At 43.7% G+C, this 22748-nt stretch overlaps 1 protein-coding gene across 10 annotated transcripts in view; it reads left to right on the top strand.

Annotated features, from left to right (window-relative positions):
• Positions 1 to 16395: 16395 nt before the first annotated feature.
• LG07H10orf71 (linkage group 07 C10orf71 homolog) overlaps positions 16396 to 22748 on the top strand; it is a 29913-nt gene continuing 23560 nt past the window's right edge. For 3 of the 10 annotated variants that reach the window (XR_012497950.1, XR_012497949.1, XM_074337255.1), the window contains exon 1: positions 18431 to 18757. The gene's annotated coding sequence lies outside the window, so the exon portion shown is untranslated. Of the gene's footprint in view, positions 16535 to 18413; positions 18758 to 22748 lie in introns of those variants that run through there. The other 7 variants (XM_019730121.2, XM_074337256.1, XM_019730120.2 and 4 more) reach the window with 4 other exon arrangements.

Genomic DNA, 22748 nt, shown 5'->3' on the forward strand with positions numbered 1-22748 from the left:
TCGAAATCTTTTTACTCAATGCTTGGTGATATATTTCAGACCTTTGTTTTTTCAAAACTACATTTTTACCGTTTTTTTCTTTCCATGAATTTACACATTTTTATGTCAATATATAAACTCCATTGTTACTTGGTTACTTAACAACCTACTATAGCTATTTTCTTGTATATTAACTTTTTACTTGTTAAACATAGCCTTAGTCAACAAACCTCTGAAATGAGATATTTGTTTTAGATGTTTTGTTTACCTGCCAGTATTTGTAGAGACGTTGGCCTCCTTAAAGCTACTTTATATCAAATAACCCTAAGAGAGGTTACCAGACAGACTGGAGTCTATGAGATGGGCCAGACAGGCCCAAGTGCCACGACTTCTGCCATGTGGCCTAAAGGACAGTCTCAGATCTCACCCTGGCTCCCGCAGAACGTCTCTGACTTCCAGCGTCTCTCTCCTTCCCTGGAGCTCCCACTTTCCCCTCAGCTTACTCTGATCCTCTTTTTCTCTCCTCCGTGCCCCAAGGAATTTTCTGTTTTTTAATATTATGGAACATTTCAAATGTATACAAAAGTTCAGAAGATAGTATCATAAATACTCAACTTCAAAAATCTTGTGTCATACACTCCGACTCTTTTCCCCATATACTGCATTACTTAAAAGTTGAGTCCCTGATATAATTTCATTCATAAATAGTAGTGTAAGTCTTGCTAAATAACAAAGCTTATTTTTTCAACATACTGTTATCACACCTAAAACATAAGCAGTAATTCCTGAATATCATCAAATACCCAGGCGGCATGCAAATTTCCTAAGTGTCTTATAAATGTTTGCCATAGATGGTTTGTTGGAATTAGGATGCAAAGAGAGTCTGTAAGCGGCCTTTAATTGATGTGCCTCTTTAGTGTCTTTAAATTAATAGATTCCACCTGCTTCAATTTCAACAGCTTATTTGTTAAAGAAATTGGTTGCTTGTCCTGTAGTTTTCCACCCCCCAGATTTTGCTGATTGCTTCCTTATGGTGTCATTATCAGTTCCCTCTGTCCCTGTTATTCCTATAATCTGGTAGTTAAATCCAGGCTTAGAAGCTTGTTCTGATTTAGGTTTGGTTTTTCGGCAAGAATACTTCATGGGCGATGGGCATTTTCACAGGAGGCCCATTGACGATCATTGTCTTGAACCATTATTTTGCCAGGGGGTTGAAAAATGATAATATTCTAGTTTTACCCTTCCTTCTTTATTAGATAAACTCTCCTTCATCCATCACTTGGTTCCTTGGACTGTTTGGTCCAGCTCATACAGGGAAGTCAGGTGAGACTTGCCCCTACTCCACTTTCAGAAGAAGAAGCTGCTCACTGCATCCTCCAAGGGGAACATGGAGGGCGGTTTCAGTTATTTTTTTATTTTTTAGCATCATTATGGACTCATGAGCTCAAATGTATTCAATGTGTTTCAATCCATCGTAGATTTCGCTCTTACTGATGTACATAGGGCTCCATTTTTCTCTGGTGGGAACCTCTTCAAGTTGGTTTCTCAGTTCTTTGGTTTCATTCCAGGAATTTTTCTTAGTCTGACTGCCTTTTGGTGTGACAAGGGGTTCCAAACTCTCTTACACATTTTCTGCTCCAGATCAAGAAATGCTTGTTCTTTTTAATGAAAAATTGTATTTAGAGGCAAAAATCAAGATACAAAGGTGATTCATTGCTTTTATGTTGGTTGTTTCGAGACCTTTTCAGTAAGAAATACTTTTCTTTATTTTAAAGGAAAGTATATCTTAGATTTGTTTTTATATTTGATCTTTTCATATTTGATTTTATAGAATCTCTTCACTGTATATTGATATTGAAATATACAAGTACCAGGTTTTACTTACCATTTTGGTTTTATATTTTCATCTCTTCTCTAACACTAAACAAAGTTTTGCTTTCTAATAAGATTAATATACTAATTTGCTTTATCTATATCTATTTCTGAGAACAGTTTAAGGTTTTACTTTACAGTTAATTTTGTGCTAGGGAATATTCTTCTTATGGATATTAAGTCAAATTAATGAATTTTAAAATCATTTGAAATAATCCCCTCTGTGAAATTATGGTACCTACACATTAAGTTCATTTGTTTCATTTTGCTCTTAAGTTTTAGGGACTGCCTTTAAAATATTTTTTTATTTAATTTAGTTTTATAATTCTTTTGGGTACTTACATGGCTCCACATCAACTCTACCAACCCAGGTAGACTCAGAGAAATCAAGCTCCTACTTTCATCCCCACACCTGTGCCCTCCTAGCCCCACAGGTCATTGTTTCTGTTATTTGGTTTATTCTCCTATTGCTGTCCTTTAACATAAGCAAATACATATGAACACACACACACACATTGGCATCTTCTCCTTCTTGAGTTAATGGTAGCATATGATACCCACGTTTCTCCCCCGTGTCCTGGTATTGCCTCCCTGCAAGAACTGAGAGCTGCCCCTCATCTGACAGCTGTGTAGTACTCCACCACGAGGAGGAACTCAGCTTCCTGGTCCTCCGCTTACCACCTCCTCACTGCAGATTTTGCAATCACTGCACACCTGCTGTTGCCCTCCTCCTCAACCCTGATACAGCCAAGGCAACCAGAGTTATGACAAAATAGCTTCATTGGCCTCTTGTACCTATCTATGTGGAGGTACTGTGCTAAGTGCTTGCATCATGTCATTTAACATTGGTTACAGGCATATGAATGAAGGGAATACCAAACTGAAGTTTGGAGAAAACAAGTCGTATGACGAAGGTCACACAGCTGGTGTGGTACGTCTGGGAAGGGAACCCTTACATCTCTGAGGCCAAAATCTAAAATCTTAGCCACTCAGCTAAACAGACTCTCCTGGCTGCGCTTTCTCAAATTCTGTGCAGATCTGCCTAGCCTCACACAGATAAGAAGGGACCAGACAGCTGGGTCTAACTGGCACCCATGACCCATGCCCAAAGTCTTCTGGGAGGCAAGACCTCAGAGAGGCAGCAGGCTAGGATGCGAACATACCTCCTGCCTGAGCTAAGCGCCAGTGCCCCTGAATTCAAACCCCAGCCTCGTCTTCTCCTAGTTCCTTGATCTTGGGCCATTTATTAAACTCATTCCTCAGCTCTCTTACTTGTAAATCTACCTCAGAGACACAGTGAGTACTCAGTAATATTTGTTGATTCAACTTGAGTAGGAAGCACTCTTGAGCAGCATCTCCCAGTAAATACTCTGTAGCAACAGTGGGAGGGTGGAATTCGCCCAGCTTGTCCAGTCACAGATTTTTCCTCTCCAAGTGAGGTCCTTGGACCACCAGTGGAAGCATCACCTGGGAACATGTTGGAAATGCACATTCTGAGGGAAGGCCCCAGCCATCTGTGTTTTCACCCATCCTCCAGGGACTTTAGAACCACTGCTCTGAGATGAGCCCAACACTCTGAGTCCATAATGGGAAGGAGTAATGCAAGGCAGTAAGGAAGCCCTCTCACCTCCAGTACTGCCCCATTCATTCACTAATATATATTAGATGCAGGGGAGAACAAGGCAGACAAAGTAAAAGCCCCTTGGAGCTTGCGTTCCGGGAGGGTATACATATACAGAGCATAAACCTATGACTAAAGAAGTGAGATGGTTCCTCTTAGTGATCAGTGCCATGAAGGATATAAACAGGGTAGCAACTTAGAGGGTGACTGGATTGTGGGGTGAGGGTCTTTAGATGTGATGGTCAGAAAAAGTCTGAGGAAGTATCACTTGAGCTAACATTTGAATGGGGAAAAGGAAGGAGCCGAGTAAAGATCAGGGCAGAGTGCTCTGAGCAAACAGCCAGCATGTGCAAAGGCCCTGAGGCAGGAAAGAGCTGATATATGAAAAGGAGCAAGCAGGCCAGTGCAGCTGGAGTCAGTGTAAGACAAGTGATTGTTACCCTGGCCCATCTCTAAGTTCAAAACAACCCTGCTAGCCCTGTGCCAGAGGTGGCTGTAGAAGAGTTAAAGAATGGCCTTCCTCTCCAGCTGCTGCTAGGTTTGCAGAGCAGCAAGAGGGCTCACTTGGGCTTTGCACTTCAGCCTTGCATCAAGATCCTCTTCCACCACAATAAGGCTGCTCTGTGTGGTCCACCCACCACCTCTTTGCACTGTAAGTAAAAGCAATTCTTCCAGGAAGACCCTGTTTCTGTGGACATCTTAGTGATTGTGGTATAAGGAAGACCTATTCTGGGAATTCAGGGAGACCTGACTTTGAGAGAAACTTTGCTGCCAATTACATGATTTGGGGCAAGAGATATCACCCCTTTGACCTTGTTCTACATCTGGAAATGGAGATAGGAATGTCTCCCTCCCAGGGTGGTTGTGAGGATCAAAAATCTACACGGTGTATAAGACAGCTGGTAACTGTCACCTTATTTTTATTTCATTAGCAGAAAGTTTAATTTCTTAGGTCCAATATTTTACAGATAATGGTAGAATCACGTAGGAACATCAACACTACTGATCTAGGAATAAAAAGTTCCTGCTTAATATTTGAACTCAGAGTAGTTATCAGTGGAGAAGCTGAGACATTTTCACCATGAGGACATCAGCCCTGATCCCAGGAACCGACTGGCCTCATGGACACAGTGGGTAATGAGGTAGGGTCCTTGTCTGGGAGAACAGCCAGCCCAGTGCTGTCCAATAGAAACACAGCTAGAGCCATGTATCATTTTAAATCTGCCAGTAGCCACATTAAAAATGTAAAAAGAAACATGTTAAAACAACCTTAATAATATATTTTATTAAATCCAAAATATCCAAAGTATTATCATGTTAACACAGATTCAATAAAATATTCTATACAGAATATTACTAAGGAGATATTTTACATTCTTTTTTGTTCGTTTGTACTGTCTTCAAAATCCAGTGTGCATTTTACACTTACCCCACATTTCAAATCAGACTAGCCAGGTATCAAGTGCTCATTATCCATGCGTGGTTGGTGGTGACTGAAGTGGACAGAGTGGCTTAGGTGTGGGCACATTCTGCCCCATGAGCCCATTCACATTGCCCCTGTTTTTGCACAGCCTCCTGAGCTAAGAATGGTTTTTACATATTTAAATAGTTGTGGGGAAATCAAAACGAGACTATTTTGTGATATGTGAAAATTATACAAAATTTAAATGTGTCCATAAATAAAGTTTTATTGGAACACAGCCATGCCAATTTGCTTACAGATCCTCTCTGGCCACTTTCCATGGCCAAGCTGAGAAGTTATGACATAGACTATCTTGACTACAAGGCTGAAAACATTTATTCTCTAGTCTTTTACAGAAAAAGTTTGTTGACCCATGCTCTAGAGAATAGCTCCTTCTGACTCTGGACTTCCAGATTTCTCCCCAGAGAGATGACTTATGTAGACTCCAGATGTGCTGGTGGCCAACCTCCCATATGGCCACAATGATTTTGTTAATGTTTGGCAGGATTTTAATAAATTGGATTTACTTCATTTCACTGTACAGGTTCTATTTCTTTCATTTAAATTTTTCATTGTAGAAGCAGAAGGATCCAACATTGTGGAGTACATAAAGGCTGTGCTTGCCGCTTCCTAAGACCACATTAAAATTACAACTAGATTATAGAATAACGAACCTGGAGAACCATCTGAAGTCTACTGAATACAACTTTTATAAGTAAGGATATAAATAAGAAGCGACGTCAAGACTGGTAGGAGGGGTAGAGATGCAGAACAGGCCAGCCTCACACCTGTGTATGGAGGTTGAGAATCACAAGGGATATCTCAGCCACTGAAGACTGCTCCACATGAGTGAGAGACCTCAACCCCACACTGGGGTCCCCAGCCCACAGTACCGATGCCAGGAAGAGAAGCCCCCACTACATCTGATTGTGAAAATCAGTGGGTATTCCTACCATCCTGGTGGGAAACCCAGACATCCTCAGAAAGGGCCCTTGCACAGACTCACATGATCACAGGCACTCACCCTGGGCTCCAGTGGTGGGACAGTGACTCAGGAGGTGTTAGAGACATATGGAGAGAGACTGAGTTGTGTGGCTTCAAAGCAAGGACTGGAGGGACAGTCGCCATTTTTCCAGTGTAGAGTCCTCCTCCCATGCACCCAGCAGGCTGCTACCATCTTTCCTGTGTTGAGCCCTCCCCCACATGGCCAAATCTGAATCTGCATTGGCCTGGTGAGTTCCACTTGCTCCACCCTGGTGACTCCTTGGAACCCTGCCCCACCCCATTCACATAACACCAGAGGCACTTTCTCAGCAAGCAGCCAGCCCACCCAAGCAGTATTCTTTATTGGACAACTCTCAGGCATCCATGGGCCCTAGGCAGGTGGTGGCTGACCTCAGTGTGTTCTGAGACTTTTGCTGAGTAGCTCCAGGCTCAGCACTGGCACCAAACCAGAATCTACATTAACCTAGTGAACACCACTCATCCCACCCTGATGATTCCCTGAGACCATCCCTCACCCAACTGATGTACTACACAAGGCTTAATCAACAGGTAAACATTACAGGAATCGGCAAGCAGCAGCAGCAGAACTTGGGGTGTCCTAGGCTTTTTGTAGAGCTACACCAGGCCAACTACTGGTGGCAGTCATCCTCAATTCACAACAAGGTCTCTCCCACAGGCAGTGGCCAACTACAGATTGCTTTGTAGCTCCTACCAGGTAGTACACAGCCAGTCACAGGCAGTGGCTGACCTAGGCCTACATCAGAGCCCCTCCCAAGAGGCCTCAGAACCAATATACCCGGAGGTCGGCTTCAGACCACAGTAGAGCACTACCCATTAGCCCCACAAGTGCCACAACCAAAGGGTGGTCTCAACAGGCACCAGAGCCCACTGGGGAGAATCCAACACCATGGGGTAAGCCCCCCTCCCAGCAGCTCATAGGCTATGGATGTGGCCAGACCCCAAAGCCAATCAGCCTAAGGGTAAATCCCACCCACTGATGTACCAATAGCAATCAAGTTTCAATTATAATAGGAGGGCACACACAACCCACAGAAGAGACACTCCTGGAGCACCCAGTGCAAGTGACCAGGGAGACTGTGCCACTGGGCACCACAGGGCGTTTACTACATAAGGCCACCTGGCAAGACTGAGAGACATAGCAGATCTACCTTATACATAGAAATAAACACAAGAGGCAGCCAAAATGAGGAAACAAAGAAATACATCACAAATGAAAGAACAGGAGGAAACACCAGCAAAAGAACTAAAAGAAATGGAGGTAAGCAACCTACCAGTTACAGAGTTAAAAATAAGGATCATAAGGGTTCTCAATGAACTTAAGAATAGATGAATTCAATGAAAATTTCAACAAAGAGATAGTAAGCATATGAAAGGATGTAGAAATCATAAAAAAACAGCCAGTCAGAAATGAAGGATACAATAAATGAAATGAAGAATGCACTAAAAGGAGTTACCAGCAGACTGTATGAAACAGAGGATCGAATCAGTGATTTGGAAGACAAGATAGCAGAAAAAAACAAATCAGAATAGCAAAGAGAACAAAGACAAAAACATAAATAAATAAGGGTCATTTGAGAAACCTCTGGGACAACATCAAGTGTAACAACATTTGCATCATAGGGGTACCAGAAGATGAGAGAGAGCAAGAGATTGAAAACCTATTTGAAGAAATAATGACGGAAAACTTTCCTATCCTGTGAAGGAAATAGAGATATAAGTCCAGGAAGCCCAGAGTCCCAAACAAAATGAACCCAAATTAAAATGCCAAAGGTTAAAGAGAAAGACAGATTCCTAAAAGCAGCAAGAGAAAGGCAACTACTTACTTACAAGGGAGATCTCATAAGATTGTCAACTGATTTACCAACAGAAACTTTGCTGGCAAGAAGGGATTGGCACAAAATATTCAAAGTTATGAAAAGCCAGGACCTACAACAAAGACTACTCTACCTAGCAGGCTATCATTCAAAACTGAAGGAGAGATAAACAGCTTCACAGACAGGAAAAAGCTAAAGGAGTTTATCACCACCAAATCAGTATTATAAGAAATGTTACAGAGACTTCATTAATTAGAAGAAAAAAGGGGGGGGTGGTGAAAGAACATGAAACTGAATAATAAAATGGCAATAACTATGTACCTATCAATAATGACTTTAAATGGAAATGGATTAAATGCTCCAATCAAAAGACATAGGGTAGATGAATGGATAAGAAAACAAGACTCACACATATGCTCTCTACAAGAAACCCACCTCAGATCAAAAGACACACGTAGTCTAAATGTAAAGGGATGGAAAAGAAATTTCATGCAAATGGAAATGGAAAAAGAAAACTGGAGTAGCAATTCTTATATTAGACAAAATAGATTTCAAAATAAAAGCTACAATAAAAGACAAAGAGGGACATTAAATAATGATAAAGGGATCAATCCAACAAGAGGATATAATCCTTGTAAACATTTATGCACCCAACACAGTGGCACTAAAATATATAGAGCAAATATTGACTGGCATAAAGGGAGAGATCAACAGTAATACAATGATAGTAGGGAACTTTAACACCCCACTGACACAAATGGACAGATTTACCAGACATAAAATGAACAGGAAACAACGACTTTAAATGACACACTAGACCAGATGTATTTAATTGATATTTTTAGAGTATTTCACCCTGAAGCAACAGAATATACATTTTTTTCAATTGTACATGAACATTTTCCAAGATAGACCATATGTTAAGCTACAAAACAAATCTCAGTAAATTTAAGAAGATTGAAGTCATACCAAGCATCTTCTCTGATCACAATGGTATGAAACTAGAAATCAATCACAAGAAAAAAACTGAAAAACACACCCACACATGGAAACTAAATAACTATATAATGAATGCATCAACAATGAGATCAAAGAAGAAATCAAAGATATCTTCACACAAATGAAAATGAAAACACAGTGACCCAAAATTACGGGACACAGCAAAAGCAGTCCTAAGAAGGGAATTCATAGCAATATAGGCCTACATCAAGAAACAAGAAAAATTTCAAACAATCTAACCTTACACTTAAAGGAACTAAAAAACAAACAAACAAAAAACCAAGCAAACAAACCCAAAAGTGAGTAGAAGGAAGGAAATAATAAAGATCAGAGCAGCACTACACAAAATAGAGTCTAAAAAAAAATAAAATAAATACATAAGATCAATGAAACAGAGCTAGTTCTTTGAAAAGATAAACAAAATTGACAAACCTTTAACCAGACTCAACAAGAAAAAAAAAGAGATGACCCAAATAAATAATATCAGAAATGAAAGAGGAGAGTGACACAAATACAAGGAATTATAATAAAATATTATGAAAAATTATATGCCAACAAATCTAAAATTCTGGAAGAAATAGATAAAATCCTAGAAGCATACTATCTCCCAAGATTAAATCAAGACAAAACAGAAAATCTGAACAGACAGATTACTACCAATGAAATCAAATCAGCAATCAAAACCAGCCAACAAACAAAAGTCCTGGACCAGATGGCTTCATAGATGAATTTTACCAAATATTCAAAGAAGGATTACACCTATCCTTCTCAGACTATTCAAAAAGAGAGAGAGCTCTCAAACTCATTTTACAAGGCTAACATTATCATGATTACAAAACCAGACAAAGACATTATAAAAAATGAAAATTATAGGTCAATATCCCTGATAGATGAAAAATCCTCAACAGAATATTAGCAAACTAAATCCAGCAATACATTGAAAAGATCATACACCATGGTTAAGTGGGATTTATTCCTGGGGTGCAAATTTGGTTCAATATCTGCAAATCAATTAACATGATACACTACAAAAAAAAAGAAAGAAAGAAAGATTAAAGTCATATGAGCATATCAATAGATACAGAAAAAGCATTTGACAAAATCCAGCACCCTATTATGATAAAAATTCCCAGCAAAGTGGGCACAGAGGGAACATACCTCAGCATAATAAAGGCCGTATATGACAAACAAACAGCTAACATCATACTCAACAGAGAAAAGCTAAAAGTGTTTTTCTTTGAGATCAGGAACAAGACAAGCATGCGACTTTCACCACTTTTACTCGACGTAGTATTGGAAGTCCTAGCCACAGCAATCAGACAAATAAAAGAAATAAAAGGCATCCAAATTGGAAAGAAAGAACTAAAACAGTCATTATTATTTGCAGATGACACGATACCATATATAGAGAACCCCAAAGATTTCACCAAAAGACTATTAGAACTGATAAATGAGTTCAGTAAAGTAACAGTATACAAAACTAATATTCAGGAATTGGTTGCATATTATACACCAATAACAAATTATCAGAAAGAGAAATTAAGAAAACAATCCTACTTACAATTGTGCATATATATATATATATATATATATATATATATATGAATAAATTTAACCAAGGAGGTAAAAGACCTGTACTCAGAAAACTGTAAGACACTGAAGAAAGAAATTGAAGGAGATACAAATAATATACCACGTTCATGGACAGGAAGAATTAACATTGTTAAAATGTCCATACAACCCAAAGCAATCTATAGCTTTAGTGCAATCCCCATCAAATTACCAATGGCATTTTTCCCAGAATAGAACAAATAATCTTAAAATTTGTAATGAACCACAAAAGACCTCAAATAGTCACAGCAATCTTGAGAAAAAAAACACAAAACTGGAGGTATCCTGCTACTTGACATCAAACTATACTACAGTCTATAGTAATCAAAGCAGCATTGTACTGGCAAAAAAAAAAAAAAAAAAAAAAGACACATAGATCAATGGAACAGAATAGCGAGCCCAAAAATAAAGCCACACCTATATGGTCATTTAATCTATGAGGCAAGGGCATACAGTGGAGTAAAGACAGTCTATTCAATAAATGGTGTTGGGAAAACTGAACAGATACATGGAAAAAATGCAACTGGACCACCTTCTTATACCATATACAAGAATAAACTCAAAATGGATTAAAGATTTAAATGTAAAACTCAAAACCATAAAACTCCTAGAAGAAAACATAGGCAGTAAACTCTCAGACAGTACCCTTAGTGATATTTTTTCTGATCTATCTCCTCGGGAAAGGAAAACAAAAGAAAAAATAAACAAATGGGACTACATCAAATTAAAAATTGTTTGTACAGCAAAGGAAACCACCAACAAAATGAAAACACAGCCAGGTATAGAGATCCAAGGTAGTGGAGTAGATAAATACTGTGCCTGCTTCCTTCCATGAACAAATAAATTACAACTAAATTGTAGAACAATCAACCTGGAGAACCATCTGAAGTCTGGCTGAACAGAAGTTTTATAACTAAGGATATAAAGAAGAAGCCAAATCGAAACTGTAGGAGGGATGGAGATAGAAAACAGGCTGACCCCAAGCCTCCATGTGGTGGTTGAGAATCAGGAGGGATATCTCTGCAACAAAGGTTCCCCTCTCCCCCCAAGAAGCAAGAGACCCTAGCTCCACACCAGCCTCCCCAGCCCAGAGTACTGGGAAGAGGAGCCCCCACAACATCTGGCTGTGAAAAACAGTGGAAATTCCAACCATCTGGGTGGGTTCCTCCTCCCATGCAGCCAGGAGGTGAGCACCATCTTTCCTGTGTTGACCCCTCCCCCACAGGCCAAATCTGAATCTGACTGGCCTGGTGAGCTCCACTCCCTCCATCCAGCTGATTCCCTGACACCCCACCCCACCCAACTTGCCCAACACCAGAGGCACTTTCTCCAAGAGCAGCCAGCCCCATCCAAGAAAAATTGCACTTTCTTGGAAAACTATCAGAGTCTGCAGGACTCAGGTAGGTGGCAGCTGGCCTCAGTGTGCTCTGAGACTTTTGCTGAGTAGCTCCAAGCTCAGTACTGATACCAAACCAGAATCTACATTAACCTGTTGACCACAATTCTTTCCACACTAGTGACTCTCTGAGACCCTGCCCTCTTCAACTCATGTACCGCACAAGGCTTTATCAGGGGCTCAAGCTTAACAGAGCAGGCAGGTGGCAACAAGCCTCAGGGTGCCCTGACTTTTTGCAGAGCTACACCAGGCCTAGTATGGTTGCAGCTGTCCTCAGTTCCTAGTGTGGCCTCAACCACATGCCTCCAGGGTTAATACAGACAGCAAAAACTGCAGATCACTGTATAGCACCTACCAGGTAGTCCCAGGCTGGTCACAGGCCAGAGGGACCTGAGCCTGCACCAGAGCCCCTCGCAAAAGGCCCCAGAACCAACATGCTTGGAGGTTGGCTTCAGACCACAGCAGAAAACCACCCAATTAGGCCCACAAGTGACACACCCAAAGGGCCCAGAGCCCACTGGGGAAAATCCCACTCAGTGGGGTAAGTCCCTCCACAGCAGCCTGTAAGTTGTGGACATGGCCAAACCCAACAGCCAATCAGGCTGAGGGTCAATCCCACCCTCTGACATGCCAATAGCAATCAAAACTCAACTATAACAGGTGGGCACACAACGCACACAAGGGACACTCCTGGAACACCCAGAGCAGGTGATTAGGGAGACTGTGCCAGGGCCCTATAGGGCAGCTACTACGTAAGGCTGCCTGGCCAAGAGTGGGAGACATAGCAGACCTACCTAATACATAGAAACAAAAAGAGAGACAGTGAAAATGAGATACAAAGAAATACATCTCAAATAAAAGACCAGGAGGAAACTCCAGAAAAAGAACTAAACAAAATGAAAGCAAGCAGCCTACCAGATACAGAGTTCAAAACACTGGTTGTAAGGATGCTCAAGGAACTTAGTGAGAACTTCCACAAGGCGATAGCAAGCATTAAAAAAAGACATAGAAACCAGTACAGCAGGCCTCGGGTTTCCCTGGCTTTTTGTGGAGCTTCCCAAACAAGATGAACTCAAACAGGCCCACATCAAGACACATTATAATTAGAATGGCAAAAGTTAAAGACAAAAAGAGAATCCTAAAATCATCAAAAGAAAGGCAACTAGTAGGTTATAAGGGAGCTCCCATAAGATTGTCAGCTGATTTCTCAACAGAAACTTTGCAGGCCAGAAGGGATTGGCATAAAATATTCAACGTGATAAAAAGCAAAGACCTACAACCAAACTGACTCTCCCCAGCAAAGCTATCACTTAGAATTGAAGGACAGATAAGGAGCTTCCCAGACAAGAAAGAGCTAAAGAAGTTCATCACCACCAAACCAGTATTACAAGGACTCTTAGAGGGACTTCTTTAAGATGGGGGACAAAAAGATCAAAATTATGAATAATAAAATGAAAGTAACTACATATTTATCAACAATTACTTTCAATGTAAATGGATTAACTGCTCCAATCAAGTGACATAGGAGGGCTGAATGAATAAGAAAACAAAACCCTTACATATGTTACCTACAAGAGACTCACTTCAGTTTGAAAGACTAACAGACTGAAAGTAAAGGGATGGAAAAAGATATTTCATGAAAATGGAAACAAACAAACAAAAAAAGCTGGGGTAACGATATTTATATGAGACAAAATAGACTTTAGAACAAAGGCTATATATAATAAGAGACAAAGAAGGACCCAGTAATCCCACTTCAGGGTATTTATCTGAAGAAACCCAAACGTTACTTTGAGGGGACATGCTCATCTCTATGATTATTGCAGCATTGTTTACAATGGCCAAGATGTGGAGGCAGCCTGGGTGTCTGTCGATGGAAAAACTGATAAAAAGAATGTGGTACATATATACAATGGAATATTGCTCAACCAGGAAAGGGATTGGGTTCTTGCCATCTGCAGTGGCACAAATAGACCTGGGGGGTATTGTGCTGAGTGGAGTGTCAGACAGAGAAAGACAAATGCAATGTGATTTCACTTATATGTGGAATCTAAAGAAGAAAATTAACAAACAAAACAGAAAGAAACTCATAGATACGGAGAACATATTGATAGTTGTCAGATGGAAGGGAGTTTGGGGGTGAGCATAAAAGGAGAAGGAATTAAAAAGAACAGATTGGTTGTTACACAGTAATCATGGGGGTGTAGGGTACAGCATAAGTAATATAGTCAATAATATTGTAATAATTATGTATAGTATCAGATGGGTACTAGATCTGTTGGTTGATAGATGAGAGGGGTGTTGAAGGACAGGGAGAAAAAGGTGAAGGAATTAAGAAGTACAACTGGTATTTACAAAATAGTCATGGAAATGTCAAGTAAAGCACAGGGAATATAGTCGATAATATGGTAATAACTATGTATGGTGCCAGGTGGGTTCTAGACTAGTCAGGGAATCATATCTTAAATTCTATAAATGTCTAATCACTATATTGTATACCTGAAATTAATATAAAATAATATTGAATGTCAACTGTAACTGAAAAAATAAGTTAATTAAAAAAGAGTAATTAGTATGTTGGCTGTTAATTGTGGAAATGTTTTAACTTTAAATAAAGAGAATAAATAAATAAATAAATAGATCTTTCATTGTAAAGTTCTAATCAAAGAATCCTGAAGAAAAACCTTCAGGAGAGCCCCCTGGCACCAGGTGGGTGAGTTGGGAAGACAGCAGCCAGGGAAAGGGCCTCAGTGACCTAGGCTGGTAGGTTGTTTTTTAGCATGAGCTGCAAACAGAGAGGCCCGCTACCCCCACAAATGCAGCACCTCTGAGCTAGGCACTTGATATGCGTTATCATGCAACCAAGGGACCAACCCAGAGTTGCTAGTAAGAAAATCCATCTGAAAGAGTGTTCTGAGCAGATGAGCAGCCCAGTGGGGCCTGAGCTCCAGAAGCACCATCCTGTAGTGACGACCCATCCTACCATCAGCCCTGAGGACACACTTTTACTGTGTGATGACCCATCCTGCCATCAGCCCTGAGGACACACTTTTACTGTTCCAAATCTAACATACAGAATCCACTCAGTTCCCATAACAAATCAGTAGCTAAGGAGGCACCCTTGTCTGACTCCACTCTCTCACCAGAGAGAGGCAAAGAGAACAGGTGGGTGAAAGGAGGCCGTGTTGCTGGACTTGGGCTGGAAGAGCGGTTAGCTGGGGGTGCAACAGAGACGTGCCAGCTGGACAGGCAGGCAGACTGAACCCTTGTCCACATCCTCAGTGCCACTGCTAGCTGTGTGGCATCCAGAAGTCACACAACTGAGCCTGTGTGACTTCTACAAGCCTCAGTTTACTCATCTGTAAGAGGGGGCATGCATAGCCATCACACAGGGACATTGTGAGGATGGAGTGACAGAGCACAGATGGAGCCTGGCACACAATAGGAGCTTGGGAAATACCGGTTCCCTACCTCATCTTTTCCTGGCTCCCTGACAGGTAGGCAGTGATCTGTAGGGATGGAACAAAATGGTGCCAGGCCCAAGATAAAGAGTGTACAGTGTGTAGGTTAATTCACATAAAGGCTGAGAACAGTGCAGGGTGCAGCGTAGAGTTCCATGTGTTAGCTAGCTTTATTATTATGTTATTACTATTATCGTTGTTATTATTATTATTAAGCTAGGGAAATGCACCAACGTCCTGAATAAGTTTATGGAAAAGACTCCTAAAGAAGGCTGAGCACTAGTGAAGAAAAGTCTCCTGAAGCCTCCTGACAAGTAAGCCTCCTGTGCAAGTAACCACATCACAAGGTGGAAGAATCAGAGAGATGCCTCATGGTTTTTGCGGACATGTGAGCATTAAACACCCAGAACCAGAAACTGGCCTGATGGACCCATTCCACATTGCCTTCATTACCAGCTTTTGAACTTTTCTATCTAACACAGATGCAGAACAGAGTAAATTTGCTGCAAAATTAAGTTAGCAAGCATCATGCACGTCCAGGCAAGAGCTGGGCTATTTTCACCCACACAGACAGGTGGGCAGCTCCCACAACGTTCCAGAGGTTCTGCTGGGAGTCGGGGCCAGAGAAGTCACTGCAAGGCTGGGACGCTGTAGCCTGCCTTCTGAGGACAGCTTTATTTACGCTCTTGCAGAATGTACAAGCGGGTCTTGTTTTTCTGGACGATTAGAGAGGCGGCTCACATAGCGTCCGTGATTCTACATTTAGAATTGTGTCTTCATTCACATTCTTTCCACGCAGCTCATGGCTCCTGGACTGGAAGAGAGTGGTCACTTTGCCTGGGCCGGTCCCCTGGAAAGATGTCAACTCCGGCTCATGCAGATCCTAAGCTCCTGGTCTAGAGCTTGGGCTGTGCTTGGTGCTGGGGTAATAGGCACTAGTGTGCCCACCATGACCAAACCAGAGGTGGGGCCCAGGGCACGAGGGAGGAGGAAGCACATTCTGCAGATTCTGCAGCAGCCAGCTGTGGTCAGGCTAGCTAGATGGGGCCCCAGGCTGCACTCTGAGGTCTCCTGCTCCCAGGACAGACCTCTTGCCTTGTCGACTATGTTTATTGTTTTCTCTCCGATCTCTCCTGTTGACAACCTGCTGGCCACTGCCCCGCCCTCTGAAGTTTACCCGGGTCATCCTCATGGTTCTTTTCTCCATCAGCTCCTGCAGCACAGCAAAGCTCACCACTTCTAGGATCCGAAACCAGACATGAGGTCATGTTCTCCACCTGTGAAGAATGAAAAGTAAGCTGGGAAGAAATGTACTGAGGGGTGGGAGGAAAGCAAGTCAGGAAAATCCAGGGCCTGCTGAATCAGTTCAGCTGACGTTATTTGAGCCCCAAAGCAAACTGCTCCACAAAGATGAGATTTAGTGATGCAATCTTTCCTAAAATCTGGAACAAAAGGACTGAGTCAAACACAGATAAGATATGTACTGGCTATAAATTTGTTTCCACGTGTAAAACGGAAAAAAATTAACTAGAACATCAAATCCACGATTTCAGAGGTATTGTTGTTTATCATAAAGCTCTATTTTTAAGATCTCTTTAAGGAAATATAGTAAGTAAGCAATGGTACAGAGAGTTGAAGATGTGGCAAAAATCATGAAAACCATAGCAAAGACTGAGATTTGAGAAGCTTTGCAATATACAAGCATATCCGTGTACATGAACTCTGCTCTTCAACCCCACGGAGCATAGGCAATCTGTCCATCTTAGAGATGAGTACACTGAGGCACAGAGAGCTTAAATGATTTGGCTGGTGTCAAATAGCTGAAAAGTACAATGGGCCAAGGCTCCAAATCCTATGCTTTGTTTTGTTTTTTTCATGCTGGTTCATATCTCAAGTTGATTCTTTTCATCTGCTAGGTTGGCTAACATTAGTTTTGACAAGCAGAGGAGGAGGATGGGGTCGGTAAAATCAAAGTGTTCACTTTGGGCCCCCCTCAAACCATCTCTGAGTGCTGATCAGTGAGCAGGTGTCCCCACAACCAGGTCCTAAGTTCTCAGGGCAAACGGCAAGGTACGAGGCCCCAGGAGAAGGAGGGCTGGATGCTCCTGCTTGTTGGAATCTGACCCCTCCAGCTGTGGGGTGCCGAGGACCTAGCTCCTCTTTCTGACTCAGTTCTAACTGATGTGCCACCAGCGGGTTCAAGGCTGGAAGTGGTGCCAGGCCCCGCTTTGGGACTGGGACAGAGGTTGCTGGTCATGAGGAGCCATGAGGGGGCAGGAGGGGTAGTCTGCAAACAGATACAGAGATACAGTGCGATGCAGATTTCCCTGGGTGTTGAGGACCACACAGAGCAAGGCAACCAGCGGGGAGTGGGCACCTCAGCTTTTCCAGGCTATGGGGCAAGGAGTGTGAGAAAAGCTCTTGGAAAGAAAGAAAACAAGTTCTGGCTTTAAATCCTGGCAGTGAGTGGACTCTCACGGGACCAACTTGGGAGGGTGAGGTCACCCAGGAGCTGGCACCACATGAGAAAAGGCATAGGGGTTGGAGAATGTCTGGGAGTCTGTAGGCAGTTTGGGGAGCAGGTGACCCCAGGGCCAGACAGAAAAGGACCATTGGGCCAGCCCCTCCCAGAGACGGAGAGGGGGCTTTCACCTGGCAGAACGGGACCTGTCTACTGGCACTTGGACCTTGCATGGCTAGGCTCCCAGGGGCACTTACCTTGCCTCTTCCCTGATTATTTCACATCTTTCTGCAACCCTCTCCCCGAAACCCCAGCCTGGCCTTCCCCCAGCCTGCAGCTGGGCATGTTATTTTGCTCCCAAAGCACAGCAGAGTATAGCTCCTTACTCGAGGAATGCAGCCTGCGGTCCTCAGAGCCGATGATGAAAGGGGCTATTTCTGCCCCAGGGACATCAGTAGGCCTCCGGGCACTGGCTCCCAGCACACACTGTCATGTTTTTACTGTTTCCCTAAACAAATGTTTGCCTTTGCACCTTGGGATATTGTGATTTGAATGTAGGTGCTGGAATAGCTTTAGAAATGGTTCTGGGTTGAAGTTGGAATCATGCTTAGGGTCCAGCTAACCAGCCAGCAATTTCGCACTCCCCAAGTTATCTATTACCGCTTGGCCGTTCTGGATGTAAAAATAGCTGCTGAGGCTGTTTGTTTAATCTGACTGTTACTTGACACCACGCGGGTGTTGCAGTACGCACTGTTTGCCTCTTCCCCACCAAGAACACCATTTGATTTCCCCGGCTGGGTCTCTATTTAGGTACGCTTCCCAAACTTCCAGTGTCTGGCCAGCTTCTGGTCACTGATTTCCCTCAGGTGGGCAGGGTTCCTCAGGTGGAGAAGAAGAGGTTTGGGTCTCAAATCCATTCCCTTCTCATCTTTGGGCAGCCTAGCGAACAAGGGAAGAAGTCTGGCTGCTGGAGAGCTGGGCTGCTACAAGTCAGGCTTTTCATCCATTCCCGTGGAGGCCTGAAGATCAAGCAGCAGAAACTCGGAGAGAGAAAGGTAGGGTGCCGGCTTTGGTTTCTCAGCATAGGCAAGGAAGCACAAGCTCCCCTCGCGGCAGGGACTTTCGCTCTGGGCCAGCGGGGTTGGGGAAGGAGCTCTGGGCCAGGGCACTGTGCGGGGCGGGTGAGTGGCGAGAGGCTGTTTCTCAGCCTGCTGGGTGTGCCATGGGTGCAGGACTGCTGTGTGGACCATGGGGGGTCCATGTACAGAATACGTGGTGTAGACATGTGTGACTTTGTCCTTATGTGCATTTGTCAGGGCACCCTACTCCCACACAGCTGAGTGGTCACAGGCCTGTGGATGTGCCCAGGTTGCTGTGCTGCCAAATGTGGGCGACCCCAGGGTCACACGCTCTATGGCAGGAGACTGGCTGTGTTGTGTCCCCCAGCACTGGGACAGGCAGGATCCGACCAGCTGTAACGAAGAGGGTAATTGGTCATCGAGACATTCTGACCATGGACACTGAGAGCATGAGTGTATTCAACGCAGAGGCCCCCCCACCAGGCTGTGTGTTCCCCCCATACCTTTGGGATCTCCAACCAGACTCCCGCAGGGCAGGCTTCACCAAATCTAAAATCATATCTTTATTTTTTCTCATGGAGAAGAATTGATAATTGAGAAGAACAATATTGAATAAATGTGGAAAGCTAGATAACCTTAAACAATTAGTATTTAGGGACTTTAACCCCCCCCCCCATGGGTGTTAATAATGGAGGAGACCATGCGTGTGAGGGATAGGGAGTCTGTGGGAAACTTCTGTGTCTTTCACTCAGTCGCTCGATTTTGCTGTGAACCTAAAACTGCTCTAGAAAATAAAGGTGATTTTCTTAAAAACTAAATTATGGGCCACTTCTTTCAACACATCTAGCCCCATTCTAATAAAGTCTACTTGAAGTAATATTTTTAAAACCCACAAGTATAGGGATCCTGCAGTGCAGATTAAATAAATTTTTGTGTTAAATGAGGTCCAATTTTTTTAAAAAATTAAAGTTTATTGGGGTGACAATTGTTGGTAAAGTTACATAAATTTCATGTCCAATTTTCCAGCATTTGAGTTCCCTTTACAGCAGTGGTTGGTAAACCATGGCTGTGGACTGAGTGCCTAGTTTTGTAAATAAAGTTTTACTAGCACACAGCCACACTCGTTCATTTACATATTGTCTATGGCTACAGCAGCCAAGGTCATAGGGCTGGCAAAAACAAAAACATTTATTATTCAACCCTTTACAGAAAAAGTACTGTACGTCAATGCTCCCTGAGATGAGTCAATTTTGTACACACACAGACACACACACCCACACACACACACACAGAGTCACACACACACCACAGTAAGAGTTCTGGCAGTTAAAACAGCCTGTGAGCTGGACCCTTCAGGGCCAGTGGCTGGCTCTGGAACCCCCTGCCTTTTCCATGGGCCGGTTTTTGTAGTCTGGCTGGTACAGGAAGTGTTCAGTTCACCACTGGGAGAGTTAGCTTTGCTGTGGAGTGTGGCCTGAGCTGAGCAGGGCAGATTGTGCTTATCAGGATGGTTTATAAATAGACATCTCCGGGTGACCTGAGTCCAGCGTGCGTCTGCCCCTGGGTCTGTGGGAGGAGAACAATTGTGCCTGCTCTCTGGTGACCAGCAGCTCGTTGGGATGGGAGCAACTGTGCCTGCTGGAAGGAAAGGGGACTGGTGGAATGCTGGGTCCTGGTAACAGAGGGGCTTGGATGCCCTGGAAACCAGGGAGACACAAGTGTGTGGAGGAGACAGGGAAGACCAGAGAGGGCTACAAGTCCTCAGAAGAAGTATGCACTCACCCCAACGTCTTTTCACGAGCAAGTGTCTTATTGTTTTGCACTTCTTTACTCCTGAGCCTAAGGAAGCCCTAGAGACACTTACAGAATGGGGAAGTCCCATGGTTGGAAATAGCCCTGTCCCCCCAACTTAGGCCAGAAATCTCAGTACAGAAATCTACCGGCCAGTGGAGCTGGGGCTGGGCCATCTTCTTCGTTGTCTCCTGAGATTTCATTCCATCTGCCCAGGGTTACTACAGAGACACAAAGGTCTTTAAGAGAAGGCAGCCCTCATGCAGACACACAGTGCTGACACTTCCCAACAGGCTACTGTGGGTCTTGGTTTTATGCCATTTGAGGGTTTAAACCACATTTCACCAAATCCAGCCAATCCACGGCCCTACAACTCAATCTTATATTTCATTTAGTTAGTTGGGAAAACCCCAAACATCTCTTAGTTTTGACTTGGTTCCCAGGAGTTACATGACTCAAGCTAGTGAGGGTGGATGGAAAGGGAATGACAAGGTCAAGGTACATGTATCAAGACCCAGAAATGGAGTATATGAAGCACTGCTGATGTGTCACCCCCACTGTATGTCATCAATATCATTCTAGAACATTCCTTGGAGGGGGCTGCTTGTGTAACGCATAACCTCCCAAGTCAAGATGGAAGCAAAGCAGATTCTCAGCTGACCTCAGCTGTCAAGTGCAAGACTGAAGACTGCTTGGTTCAAGTGCATTCCCTTTGGAGACTGTGTCAGTCAGCCTCATGGAGCTTGAAAGCAGAGAAGGAACCCAACAGCTTGGGCATTCAAAGAGCCAATCAACCAGTAATAGCTTTCTTCCCAGCGCCTGACAGACAGACCTCCTTTTCTTGGTAGGAAGGGGAAACGGACCCCTTTGGACCACATCACATGAAGGTTGGGAAGAGTTCTTCCATGTGACCTCCCTCAAGGCTGTGCCCAGAGAGAACATGAGCACAGCCCACGCGGCCAGGCCCAGAAGGGCTTCCAAATCCCCAGGAGGTGCCAGCATATGGCCTCAGCGTGAACTTGGGGCCTCCTAGGGACCTGTGCAGCCTGCACACTGCTCCCTGGCCCTAGGTGGTCTCTTCTGTCCCTGAGGGGCCTCTTCAAAGGAGAAGCTGAGCCTCTGAGGGACTGCAGGGCTGAGCTAAGGGATGGATTTCATCTCAGCCACCTCCCATCTTAAAGCCTTCGCCTGCAGCTTAGGGAAGGCCAGAAGGAGAGGAAACTCTGAGATTTGCTTGAGTGACCAGTGCTTCCCCCACTCCCTGCCAAGTCTGGAGGCTGGTTTCAGGCTTCCCGCCTCTGAGCCCTGCCTGTGACAGCTGGGTCACTTTGGAGCTGCCCCTTGGCTTGCCTGGTCCTAGGGCAGCCTAGCCACATGCAGCACCACCAGCTCATCACCTCACCTGGCCTTGTCTGCTCCTCTCGGAGACAGGTTAAACCCAAAGGCCACGGAGGTCAACAGATCAGAACTGAGTCATTTCTTGCCCTCAGTGTGCCCACCATTTTCATTAGGGCAATTGCTGGCTGCACTACTCCCATATGAAAGGTGCTTATGTACATTTCCTGGTCCTATTCCAGTGTGATAGGTTTTAGGATCCCCTTCACAGAGTAGGCACTGCAGCTTAGAGAGGTTGAGTAATTTGCCCCAGTATGCACAGCTACCAAGGGGCAGAGATGTAAACTTGGAGCCTGAGTCCAAAGTCCACATCTTTTCCTAACTGCTCACTAGACCTATAGCTCACATCAGCCTCCAAAGGAGTCTCTACAAAGGAGGCTGTTCCATTCACCACAAGTCAAAACCTCCCTTAGAAAGGCCACAAGTGCCCAGGCAAGTCGGTCCCCTCAGAGCTTCAGACAGTCCACCCTGCTCCCGGGAGGCTGCTGGAGCACTCAGCAGGGGCGTCAGGACATAGCAGAACTGGCCAGCTCCACCCTCCTCAGCAAGCCCCTGGGCCTCAACTTCCCCCTCTGCAAAATGGGGATACCAACAGTGTTGAATGCCAACCAGTGGGAATTCTATCTCAAAGGGTCCTTCATGAATTAAATGAGCAAACATGAAAAGCATCAAGCCTGTGACAGAAATACAAGAACTGCTTGCTTCCTTCAACCATCCTATTTGTCCATTATTTTCTCTCCTGCTAAACTCCAACCTGAGGCATTTTTTCCCAGAGGCCACT

The sequence above is a fragment of the Rhinolophus sinicus genome, linkage group LG07, assembly GCF_036562045.2.
Source record: "Rhinolophus sinicus isolate RSC01 linkage group LG07, ASM3656204v1, whole genome shotgun sequence".
NCBI lineage: Eukaryota > Metazoa > Chordata > Mammalia > Chiroptera > Rhinolophidae > Rhinolophus > Rhinolophus sinicus.